Consider the following 14,035-nt stretch of genomic DNA (forward strand, 5'->3'; position numbering starts at 1 on the left):
TCTACAATCTACTCTCCACGAAAAATTCATCCCTAAGCTGTTTTAGCTTTGCTACAATTCCATTTTTATTCTTAATCTGTGTATATCTGTGTCCCGGTTCCAAGATGGCAATGGGGTAGCAGGGTTGGGTTCCAACTCTTGCCCCAGGCTGATCTGCTCCCAACTGCCTTCTTTCATTTTTTTTAACTTCTGCTCTTTTTTCTTTCTTTCAATTTTGTTTTCTTTTGTGGGTTAGTTGGCAGCATCGGAGTGGCAGAGAGCATGGGCTGTGTGCGGATTGATGGCAGCCTCCCAGCGGTTGGATGACAGCAAAGTCTTCAAGGTGGTGCCACTGGGAGGGTGACATATTGGGGGAGGGCAGCTGGAGTGGGAATCTGAGGTTGACTCCTAGCCTGGCAACAGACCCAGGGAACTCCTGGTTGCGGGAAGAATCTGGGTTAAACTTGGAACTTGGCGTCGTCATAGCAGACCCAGCAAAGAGATGGTGCCTAAACATAACAACTCCTGCCTCTGCGGAGGTGGCAGAGGGTTGGTGACACAGGGGTCATTGGTGACCGGGCTCAGTGACCGGGCTCAGGGACCATGTCAGAGGTGGTGGGACGAAGATGGACTTTCTTTCAGTTGTATCTTTTTACTTTTTTTATTCTTTAACTATTCAAAATGACACCAGATTCTGGTGACAGTTGAAGCTTTTAGAACATAGAACATATAACAATACAACGCAGAACAGGCCCTTTGACCCTCGAATATTTCACTGTATTTTAGATTAGATTAGATTACTTGCAATGTGGAAACAGGCCCTTCGGCCCAACAAGTCCACGCCGACCTGCCGAAGCGCACCCACCCAGACCTACTCCCCTACATTTACCCTTGCACCTAACACCACAGATAATTTAGCCTGGCCAATTCACTTAACCTGCACATCTTTTTGGACTGTGGGAGGAAACCGGAGCACCCGGAGGAAACCCACGCAGACATGGGGAGAATGTGCAAACTCCACACAGTCAGTCGCCTGAGGCGGAAATTGAACCCAGTCTCTGGAGTTGTGAGGCAGCAGTGCTAACCACTGTGCCACCGTACTGCCCACTATTTTATGTACAGTAGTGCCCACCACCCCCCCTCCCACCCCCCACCCTGTATCTGCAGGAGATATATTCCAAGACCTACTGCAGATGTCAGAACTGCAGATAGTAGCTAACCTATTCATTTAAATGGGAAACTTGCCCTCTTGGCAGCCCCCAGTTCCTGGTTCTGGAATGTTCCACGTAATATTTTTGGGCCGCGGTAAACTGCGGATAACTGCAATTGCAGAAGCCAATTCCATGGATACGGCAGTCACCCTGGATTATTCAATGTAACATGCAAGTGACAATAAATCGTTTAAATTCAAATAGGTCTGTCTGTTATTATACCATCTTATGGTTAATTAACTATCAAACTCACTCTTCTGTGAATTTAGGAAATCTTAACTGAATTTGAATGGAAATCAAAAATTGGCTACTTTTAAAATATGCATTCATCTGATCTGGGAGAAAGATATACAAGAGATTTGTCATTAACATAGTTACAACCATAGTGGCTGTGATTGTACAAAGAAAGGGAGTGAGTTTATCCCTCTTCATCTGGGACCTTAATGATTTGAGGTATCATATTTGGAACCATGATCACTTGGGGAACACTCTTGCTCACATGTAGCACTGGCAGTAATCCTGAGATTATTACTTTGAGGTCCTGTTTTTCCACTTATTTCCTAGCTCTATACTTGCAGGAGCTTATTCTTCTTTTTATTGTGTCATTGATACCAACATGGACAATGACCGTTGGCTGTTCTTCCTCTCCATTCAGAATGTCCTGCAACTGCTTACTGACATCCTTGATCCTGGCACTAAGATGGCAACTTACCATTGTGGTGGCATGTCACCAAATGCAGAAAAGTCTACCTGGTCTGCATACCATAGAACCCCCTATCATTCTCACATTCTTTCTTCCCTCCCAACCCCATGCAGTTGAGCCAGTCCTAGTGCCACAGACTTGACTCTTACTGTATTCCACTAGGAAACCACGTTCCAAAATCAAACGTCTGTTAGTGACATTGTGATGGTCCCGTGGGACCATCGTTCACTACCTTCCTAGTGTTTTCACTCCGTCCGGTGATTACACATTTCCATTCTGCCTGAGCATTCACTGTGACCATTTCACCTGCTGTTAGAAAATGTGATACCATTGTTTCAAAAAGGGACAAAGGATAACTCAGAAAATGATAGACCTGTCAGTTTGATATGAGTAGAAGGAAAACTGTTGGAGGTCATAATATGGATAAGGTAAGTATACTTTTAGAGAAAGTTAAGTTAATACTAGACAATACAAGCCCAAGGAGAGAAGATTCGAGACCTAGAGAGTTGTCTGGATGAGCAAGAGAAGTTAAATGGCACAGAAAAGATGTTACAGCAGGAGCTCTTGAGTAGGACATCATTGGAGACTCAGAAATTGGATCTAATGGCTGAGGTGTCAAATCTGAAGATAAAGCTGAGTGCATTGGAAAAGGATAGATTGGAATATGAAGAAAGGTATAAAGATACTGAGGGGTTATTTCAAGAAGTCAATGATCTAAGAGTAAAAGTGGTTGAAATGGAAAGTGAAAAAATTCAGTTTGAAAAGAAACTGAAATCAACCAAGGATGAGCTGGTGGAATAGTTGGAACAGAAAGACGCTGAGATCAAGAGGCTATGTTCTGAAATGAGTTTCAAAACTAAAATGGATTAAAGTGACAATGGGGCAGATCTTGAAGTATATAAAAAGAAGAAAGCAGTTGAATCGCTGATGCAGCAAATGAGTAAAAAGATCAATATAGAAGAATTGTGACAGTCCTTGAATAGGTATAAGAAGGTGCAGTATATGTTGATGTCAGTGGCTCACAGGAAAATGAAAGAAGGTGACAGTGACAAAAGCCTGAATGGGGGATCTGCTGGAGTTAGCATCAGTGAAAACTTGGAAATGGAATTGCATTCTCCAACTACACCAACTCCAGCAGCAGAGGGAGTGCCAGTAGCAGAGCCAGTTGAAATCCACACTAGCAACTTTCAAATGCCAATTCCCGTAGTGTCATCTGCTCCTAAGACTCATGCTCCACAGGTAGATAAGAAGATGGACCCTGAAGTTGAAACAACATCTGATGTTGGTGAAATACAGCCAAGCGACATCTGTTCATTAATTGAAGAAACTGTTGTATGTGACAGTCCTATATTGTCAGAAGTATATACGTTTGGCAGTCAGGAGAAACTGAGAACGGAAGAGGAGAACAGAAATTACTTCTAGAACCTGTTCAGATTCCATTGGAAAATAAAGCATGTAAGTTTGCATCTCTGCCACCAAAGCCACCAAATGGACATCAAAATTCTCTGGATGTTGAAAGTGCAGCTTCATAAAAAGTCAGAGCTTCTTTTGGCCATGGATTCTTTAAAATCAAAGGTGACAAGCGAACAGCTAGTGCACCTAACCTGGGTTATATGCAAGAATACCAAGTTTCAAGATAAGCAGGCAATTTGTTCTGCCCAAGAAAGAGTGCTGATTGGCCGGCAAGTGTTCTCTAGTCAAGCAATGCTATTGGAAAACTATTACGAGAAAAGTGTGCATTATAGCCTTTAAGTTGAAAAGGCACATAGCATAGTCAAGTTATTTTCTTCTGTAGATGATAGGACCCTGCATATAAATGTAGCTTCTAGCCAGCGTAAGGGAGCAATATTGTGACCTGACTGATAAATTAGTTTTTGGTATAATTAACACTCTTGGGGCAGTCCACTTTTGTCCAAATATGCGATCACATCTAATATTGGACGTTATGTTCTTAGTTTTGCAAACACAATGCAAGTGGCGCTAGTTCAGTTTGGGAAACCGGGTCGGCGTGGACAAGTTGGACCAAAGGGTCTGTTTCCATGCTGTATGACTCAATGATTATGACTATGACATAATCCATATGGCTTTGTCAAGGGTAAGTCATAGCTGACAAATTCCAATGAGTTCTTTGAGTTGAGATAGGATTGGATAAGGGTACTGCTGCGAATGCTGTACACTTGGACTTTCAGAAAGCATTCAACATGGTGCCACATGGAAGGTTGTTAGCACATTAGAAATGTTTGGGTTTGGTGGCTCCTCGGCAGCATGGATTAGAGGTTTGCTAAAAGACATGAAACAGTGTAGGTATAGAGGGGCATTTCTCAGATTGGATATGAGTTGAAAATGGTACTCTCCAGGGACTGGTGCTGCGACTTTTGTTTTCCTGATTCATTTAGATAATTAGGAGATGGGTGTTGAGCACAAAATCTCCAAATTTCCAGATGATACAAAGGAGAATAGTGAATTGTGAGGATGATGCTGAGCAAACTCAGAGGGACATTGACAAGTTGGCCAATGAGCAGACACCTGGCGAATGAACTTCAATGCAGAGAAATGTGAGATAATGCATTTTGGCCAAAGAAACACTGTGAGACAAGACAGGCTCAATGATACAACTTTGAGGAGAGTACAGGAGCAGAGGGACTTTGGGGTTCTCTGAGGTGCATAAACAAGTTGAATCAGTTGTTAAGCAGACTTATAGGATCCCGGAGTTTATAACTAGAGGCATAGAGCATAAAAGCTGGTACAGGCACAATGGGCGGAATGGCCTCATTCTGTACTGTAAAATTATATGATTCCATTTCTGGATTTCCCAACCTCACAAGAACCACCATGGCCTTGTTCCGTCACCACATCCACACTAATATTCAGCCTTTGAGAGCAGATCAAGTTTTCAAACTGTTATGTCAATTCACCATGAGAGAAGTTAGTCTCTTGTGTCCACCTCATATACATGATGTGAAAATTTCAGCAACTTGAGCCACTGTTCTGCTTACAAAATGGAGATTTCCAGCATCTGCAATTTAATACACATGCTGCCCACATGGTCACCCTAGACATTGAAAATGTCCCAGACTTCACAGTTCTCAGGGGAGGACCACTCTACCGGGTCGAACTGTCCTGCCATCATACACCCCTTAAATTACTCCTGTGCTTATTTTATTCAGTTGAAAGAATGTTAAGCATATGTCAGGCATCTTCCTTTACCTTGCCCCAGTAACAGGTTCTTCACCTTGCTTCTCTCAGTGATATTGAAAGCTTCTCCCAGGATTCTCACATTGTCTGCTTCTCTTGGTGACAGTAACTGCCTATTTTTGGGCCCTCAGCTGGCCCACTGCTCTCTATGATGGGATCTGTATAAGCACTCCAACAAGATTAGTTACTAATATCGGCTCAGGGAATTCACTTGCACTGTGGGGGAGGGTTAAAATTAAACTGGCAGGAATAAGCAAAGAGCCAGGAATAAGAGAAACATCAATGGAAATTAAAGAAAGAAAAGTGGGGGGCATTTCCTTCAGGGCTTTTCCCACACCTTTTTCCCATTGATGGGTCTAACATTTGCTGCCACAATCTGTTATTGTTTTGGTGGGTCTTGAAAGAGTTTGGGTAATTGTGCAGATCAAGAGAAATGGTTTGAATCTAAATTGTTGATTGGATGACCATTTATTTAACATTTGATGAATTGTGTAAGCATTTAGATGTAGCACAAAGTTTTGTGCAGCAGCATCTCTTTGCAAAGTCTTGTTGTCATATGAGCTCTGAGTGCTGATACATCACTAACAATGTATCTGGCTATTTGCGTATTTGTGTATTAATCCTTTACTTGATGGCTAAATGTTAATTCTCCTGATCATGATTGCTCCTATGTTAATAGGTATATAATTCAAGCAATAATCTGGATATTATGAACTAAACTGCAGTTATCTTGATAATTGTGAGATGTACCTTTAGGGATGAGTTCAGCCAACTGGATAAATAATAAGCTGACAGTTTATCTATCAAGTCAAATTGCTTTATTAATCTCCACTACAGACAGTGACCCTGACTTCGGTGGTGGGCAAGATGTTGAAGGGAATCCTGAGGGACAGGATCTACATGTATTTGGAAAGCAAGGACTGATTAGGGATAGTCAACATGGCTTTGTGCATGGCATGTCATGTCTCACAAACTTTATTGATTTTTTTTGAAGAAGTAACAAAGAGGAATGATGAGAGAAGAGCGATAGATGTAATCTATATGGACTTTAGTAAGGCATTTATCAGGGTTCTTCGTGGGAGACTGGTTAGCAAGGTTAGATCTCATGGAATACACGGAGAACTAGCCATTTTGATACAGAACTGGTTCAAAGGTAGAAGACAGAGGGTGGTGTTGGAGGGTTGCTTTTCAGACTGGAGGCCTGTGACCAGTGGAGTGCCACAAGGATCAGTGTTGAGTCCACTATTTTTCGTCATTTATATAAATTATTTGGATGGGAGCATAAGAGGTACAGTTAGTAAGTTTGTAGATGACATCAAACTTGAAGGTGTAGTGGACAGTGAAAAAGGTTACCTCAGATTACAATGGAATCTTGATCAGATGGGTCAATGGGCTGAGAAGTGGCAGATGGAGTTTAATTCAGATAAATGCGAGGTACTGCATTTTGGGACAGCAAATCTTAGGAGGACTTATACACTTCATGGTAATGTCCAAGAGAGTGTTGCTGAACAAAGAGACCTTGGAGTGCAGGTTCATAGTTCCTTAAAAGTGGAGTTGCAGGTAGATAGGATTATGAAGAAGGCATTTGGTATGCTTTCCTTTATTGGTCAGAGTATTGAGTACAGGAGTTGAGAGGTCATGTTGCAGCTGCATAGGACATTGGTTAGGCCATTGTTGGAATATTACATGCAATTCTAGTCTCCTTCCTATTGGAAAGATATTGTGAAGCTTGAAAGGGATCAGGAAAGATTTACAGGAATGTTGCCAGGGTTGGAGGATCTGACCTACAGGGAGAGGCTAAACAGCCTGGGGCTGTTTTCCCTGGAGCGTTGGAGGCTGAGGGGTGGCCTTATAGAGGTTAACAAAATTATGAGGAGCATGGATAGGATAAATAGACAAAGTCTTTTCCCTGGGGTGGCAAGTCCAGAACTAGAGGGCATAGGTTGAGGGTGAAAGGGAAAGTTATAAAAGAGACCCACGGGGCAACGTTTTCACGCTGAGACTGGTATGTGTATGGAATGAACTGCCAGAGGATGTGGTGGAAGCTGGTACAATTGCAACAATTAAAAGGCATTTGGATGGGTATATGAATAGGAAGGGTTTGGAGGGATATAGGCTGGGTGCTGGCAGGTGGGACTAGATTGGGTTGGGATATCTGGTCGGCAGGGACAGGTTGGACTGCAGGGTCTGTTTCCATGCTGTACATCTCTATGACTATATGACTGCGTAGAAACTAAGCAGCAACATGCCACGTTTTTTACTAGTTTAGTTAGAGGCAAAAAAAATCTGCAGAAGCTGGAATCGAAAATAGACAAGCAGGAGGCTGGAAAAGCACAGCAAGCCAGGTAGCATCAGGAGATGGAGAAAGTCGACATTTCTGATATAACCCTGCGTCAGAAGTCCTGAAGATGGATTATGCCTGAAACATAACGTTTTCCACATCCGGATACTCCCTGGCATGCTGTGTTCTTCCAGCCTCCTGATTGTCTACATTTTCACCAGCAGGAGGCTTTCCAAAAGAGCGAGGTATTAGAGAAAGTCCTCTCTCCATCAATAAAACGATGCCAGGTGTCCTTCTGGATATTAGGTTTAGAGGCATAGAACGCAAAAATAATTAACAAATGTTTAACAGTTGACATCAAGTTCTGAAAAAGTTGCAGCAGGACAATCACGTACACCCAGTATGAGAAGACTTGAAAAAGTGCAGAGATTACAATCACTGAAACAAGATTACATACATTTATCACAGTACAAGCAGTAGCTTGGTTCATTTGACCGATCAATCTCCTCTCATCAATGTTGGAATTCCAATTAAAACTACACAAGTATATCCTTAAATTGTTGCTGTCCCATTAGCTTAAGCCTAAAAGATCCTTGAGATTGGCTCTTAATTAGAAGGTTAGCAATGCTGCACGTCATTGTCGATAAAGAGTCTAAAATATTTAGCTGACCAGAACTGCTGACTGGTAAACTGTAGAAAAATTTGTTTTGTCAACAATTACCCTCTAATTTGGGGCGGCACAGTGACTCAGTGGTTTGCATTGCTGCCTCACGGCACCCAGGGACACAGGTTTGAATCCCACCTTGGGTGACTGTATGTGTGGAGTTTGCAAATTCTCCCTGTGTCTGTATGGGCTTCCTTCCACAGCCCAATGATGTACAGATTAGGTGAATTGGCCATGCAAAATTACCCATAGTGTCAGATGTGTTAGTCAGGGATAAATTTAGAATGGGTGACTCCTCGGAGGGGTTGGTGTGGATTTATTGGGCAACAGAGCCTGTTTCCATCCTATAGGGAATCTAACCTAACCAATGGTACTTTCACGATATGAGGAACCAAACATACTTTACATAAAGTTATATCTAAAGCACAGGATCAGTAGGAAGTTTCATAGCATGTTAGGTAGCATTGCTGCCTCTGAACTCAAATCCCACACTAGAACTTGATGGCCAAGGAAGGTGTGTTCATATGAAGACATGGATGGTGAGCCTATACATCCTTTCAACATGTCAGGAGCTTGTAGCAAGAGTGAGACAGTTTCCTGGTCAGCCCTGCTACGATTCCCAAGTCCTCCCAAAAATTGGGAAAGGTTAGCAGCTGGCTGTAAAACCAGTTGCCTAATCCAAAAATGATGGTTAACACCAGGGTGATCAACCAGCATTTTGGTGACCAAGTTAACATTGGAAAAAGCCAGAAATGAATAAAGCCAAGGATCAAATCATTCCATTCAACTAGTCCATGCTAATTGTTATACTCCACACCAGTTTCTCCTATTCTACTTACCACAGCTCAGCTGTAAGCATATCATTCCAGTCCCTAAGAAAGCACATACAATATGCCTTAATGATGACCACCCAGCGGCTTTCATCTCAATAACCATGAAATGTGATGAGAGGCTGGTCACAGCCCACATCAAGTCTGCCTTGATCCTTTACAATTTGCCTGCTGATGTAACAGGTCATGTCCCTAGCCTTGCACTCATTCCTTGAACATCTGGACAACAAGGGCACCTACAATGACTCTTGCTTGTTGACTAAAGCTCCACCTTCAAAACCATTACCTCCTCCAGACTGATTTCAAAACTCTGAGACCTTCACTTGGCTCCGCCCCCTGCAACTGGATCCTCAGCTTTAGACTGCAATCAGTGAAGATGGACAACAGATCTCCTCCACGATAACCCTCAACACTGGAGTCCCCCAGGGATGTGTCCTCAGCTCCCTACTGTATTCCCTGTATCCCTGTGACTGTATTGGCAAATTCCAAACAAAAATGAATTGCAAGTTTGCTGACAACACCACTGTAATAGGACAGATATCTAACAACAACGAGTCAAAATATAAAAAGGAAATCGAGGGCTTGATGATGTGGTGCAATGAGAACAACTTCTCTTTCAACATTGGCAAAACTAAAGAATTGATCATTGATTTCAGGAAGAAAAGAGGAGAACATGCCTCCCTGTTTACATGAATGGAACTGAGGTTGAGAGGGTGGAGAGCGTCAAGTTCCGCTGGGTGACAATAACTGACAAACTATCCTGGACTTCCCACGCAGATACAACAATCAAGAAGGCACAACAATGCTTCTTCTTCCTCAGGTGGCTCAGGAAATTTGACATATCCATAAGGATCCTGACCAACTTCTACAGATGCACCACTGAAAGCATACTGTCTGGGTGCATAACGGCCAGTTATGGCGACTGTTTTGCCCAGGAATGTAAAAAACTACAGGAGGTTGTGTGCACAGCCCTGACCATCACGGAAGCCAACCTTCTATCCATGGACTCCATTGACACAGCTCATAGCCACAGAAATTCTGCCAACATCATCAGAGACCCATCGCACCCTGGTAATGATCTCCTACAACCTACTTCATCAGGCAAGAGATACAGAAGTTTGCACACCAGCAGGTTCAGGAACAGCTTCTTCCTGGCCGTTATTAGACTATTCAATTGACTCTCCAACCTCAAAAATGCTGACCTTGCTAATGTTGATCTCTCCTAGTGCACACCCTGTGTGATGCAACCTGTATGCCTCTGTCAAAGTTTTTTTACAACCTTTGATCTGTACATCCCTGCTTCCTGTGATCTGCCCAAACTGCTTGTAAACAAAGCTTTTCACTGTACTTCAGCACATGTATATAAATCAAATCAAGTTTTTCTCTCCCCTTTGTTTTCAAATACTAAACCCATTTCCTTTTGTCAACTCTATTTGGTTAAACTATATCCTATGGTAGCAAAAGCCACGTCAAAACCATTCTTTGAATAAAATGACTTCTCCATATTTTGATTCTGACATTTCCCAAAGGTGGAAACACTTTTTCCAAAGCTATCCTATCAAAACCAATGCTAATTTTTTTGTTTGTTCATGGGATGTGGTCATCAGTATTTATAACCTATCCCTAATTACTCTGAGAAAGTGATGTTGAATCTTCTTGCAATATTGAATCCCAAACAGATCCACGACAGTGTTATGTGGGGAAAGGAGGGAGGGTGTTGGGATCTTGTCAGACTTTGGCCAAACAATAACGAAGGAACAGCAATATACCTCCAACTTGAATGGTCTGTGACCTGATAGGGACCTTGGAGATGGTGGTGTTCCTAGGCATCTACTGCCATTGTCCTAGATATTGCATCAATGATGATATAATTAATGAGGTAATTTTAAACCTCTTATCATATCTAAGTCCTTTTTCAGAGGCAAAATGTCCAAACCGGTTAAATTCCAATAGCCATCATCCCTCAATCTTGGTAGTATCCTCACAAATCTTTTCTCAAGTGTTTCTATGGGCATTTTATAATGTGAGTAGCGAACTGCATTGTTACTGTGGCCTCAGTTAGGGCTCCACACAAGTCAAATATATCTTCAGTACTTTTGAATTATCTGTGCAAAGAAATAATTCTCTGTGTGTTTTGCTAACATTTTTAATTGATTTTTGACCCTTGATGCTGCTGTGAATGTTTTTTAATGAAAAGTGTGTATGTTTTCAAAAATAATCCTCCCAGAGATCTGTTCTGTATTATCTGCTGCTTTCAATGGACTTCTATAGAGAGGGGCAGGTTGGAAGTTGCTAAACACTCCAATCGCGGGTTCGATGATCTTTTTTTTAGCAATGTGCTCAAGTCCTCCTAGATGGCCAAAATCTAGCCTCAAGCTGAGAAAACAACTCTTGTGATGTAATGTTGCAACAGGATGCCCTGATCTAAGTACCATTGTTCCAGAGGTGTGTCATAACAAGTCTGAAAAGTTAACTGTGAAAATAGTCTATCCCACATCACGTGGAACACACCTTAAAAGGGGTTAAACCCTGTACTGTGAAACTGCCACATGGATGAATATTGAGAAGCCCGATTCTGCTTATTAAGAAGGCTATGTGACATTTTGGCAGCTATTCCTGACTTGCCTCCTAATGTTGACCAGTTATTTGGCAGAACATAAACTTTTGATGGGAATTCAACTCCTACTTGAAGGAACATTCAAGGCAGTTACTCGCTGAAAAGGTTAACTGACATCACAAGATAGACTTTGCCTGTCAGAATATAAAGTACTGTTCCAGGAGGCTTGAGTTCAAGTTCCACCTTCTCCAGAGCTGTGTAATATTATCTCTAAACAGGATGATAATAAATATCTATAAAGTACTGCTCCTTTCCTACAAGTTCTCAAGATGTCCTAGAGTGCTTTAGTGCCTGGTCTAAGTACTAATAACATGTACCTAAAATACAATGTCTACTAATCCTGATGTTGAGCTATTGACACTGTTTGCAAAAGACTAATATTCTTTCTAACACAAGGCTGATTAGGGATATCTCTCACTTTTATCACCAGTAATTGGCATACTTCAGAAAGATTTATTTGCTGATATCCAACTTGTTTGGCTATGTTATGGACAAGTCTTCCTTGGCCGCCATAGCATGGAGTGGGACTGAAGCTCTGTGATAGGGACAACACCAACTGTGCTACAAGCCCTCATAGGCATTTATAACACAAATGTAGGCTATTCAGCCCATCATGTTCATACTGGTCAACAAAGACCTGATTACATTAAACCAGCTTCCACTTCTTAGCTTTTGCCCTAGACCCTTGAAGGCAATGCCAACACCCGTAAATACTGCTTGAATGTTACAGGAGGCTCTGACTCAATCGTCCTTTCAGGCAGTGAGTTAGACTCCTACCAACCACAGGGTGAAAAAAATCTCCTCAAATCTCCTGTTAGCCTCTACCTCTTAACTCAAATCTATGCCCCCCAGTTCCTGACCCCTCTAGAAATGTAAAACGTACTTTCATATCTAAAACTCAAATAACTGTAGATGCTGGATTCTGTTTTCCTATTTACCTTATCTGTGCCTCTCATAATCTTATAAACTTCTGTCAGGCCCCTTCAGGCCCCTTCACTGCTCCATGGAAAACAATCCTAGCCTATTTAATTTTTTTCACACAGCTAAGATCCTCCAACTAGGCAGCATCCTTTCTATTGCAATCACATCCTTCCTACAATGTGGTGACCATAACTGAACGCAGTATTCCAACTATGATTGGCATTCCAGCATTTTATGTAGTTCCAGCATAACCTTCTTGCTCTTGTGTTCTATGCCATAACTAATAGACATGATGTGGAGGTGCCGGTGTTGGGCTGGGGTGGACATAGTGAAAAATCACACAATGCCAGTTGATAGTCCAACAGGTTTATTTGGAAGCACTAGTTTTCGGAGTGCCGCTCCTTCCTCAGGTAGTAAATAGATGAAGCAGTGTGCCACTCTACCAATCGCGTATCTCATAGAAAGAAAGTAATGGGCATTTTGCTGGATATATCCCTCAGCCTGGTCAAGGACTGGGAAGAAGACTTGAAACCATAATTGTTTTACCACCTCCATAACATTGCTGAAATTCCCTTCTGTCTCAATTCATCAAAACCCACATTCATGCCTTTGCTACCTCTTGACTTCACTATTCTAATGCCATCCTAGCTGGTTTTCCAAACTGAGACCATCCGAAAACCCACTGCTCCTGTCTTCAATGATAGCAACTCCCATTCTCCTAGTGCCCATGTGTTCATTGACCTGCACTGGCTTCTGACCAAGTCATGTCTCTGTCTTTAAACTTTTCATATTTCCAAATCCATCCTTGGCCTCATGCCTTCGTATCTCTAAACTCCTGTAGCGCCATAATCCATTGAAATACTTCATTCCTCTAATCCTGGCCTCTTAGACATCTCCAATTTTACTTACTCCACTATTGGTGGCAGTGCTCAAATTTGCATAGGTGCCAAGATCTGAAATTCATCCCTCACTTTTGTCTTTTAAGCTATTCCTTAAAAAAGGGCTTCCCAACGTGATTCCAAGTGAAGTTACAAACTGGAATTTTGTGACTGTGACCTTTGAGATATCACTGATCTAAGCATGCACTCCCACCCATGCGCTCATACGTACTGCCCATCGTCATCCCATCCCTATCAGTCAATGAGAAGTCACAGTCAAAATGAAGTTGTAGTATGAAAGCATTTTTGTAAAAACCTACCTCATAGACCAAGTTTTTGGTTATCTGACCTAACTCCTCCTTATGTGGCTCAATGTCACAATTTATTTAATAATGCTTCTTTGAAGCATTAAAAACACTGTATAAATTAGCAAGTTTTGAGAAGATTTGTAGCTCGGGTTGAGGTTCTGGATGTAGGTTTGCTCGCTGAGCTGGAAAGTTCATTTTCATGAAAACTGGTGCTGGTGCTGTTGAGTTTTCTAGTCCACAAATCCAGACATGTTCAAATAATGCTAATCACAAATTAGAAGTGGAATTGTGCTAATCTCATCCTTTCAAACAGGCAAGTAACATTTAACAGATGCTTTCAGTCTGATTGACAAAAAAATGCTCATTTTTTACAATGTTCATTAATGATGGATACCCTAATGTTGAAAAATAAATCTTACTATTTGGAGAATTTTATATAAATATGTAT

The sequence above is a fragment of the Hemiscyllium ocellatum genome, chromosome 5 (assembly GCF_020745735.1).
Source record: "Hemiscyllium ocellatum isolate sHemOce1 chromosome 5, sHemOce1.pat.X.cur, whole genome shotgun sequence".
Classification (NCBI taxonomy): Eukaryota; Metazoa; Chordata; class Chondrichthyes; order Orectolobiformes; family Hemiscylliidae; genus Hemiscyllium; species Hemiscyllium ocellatum.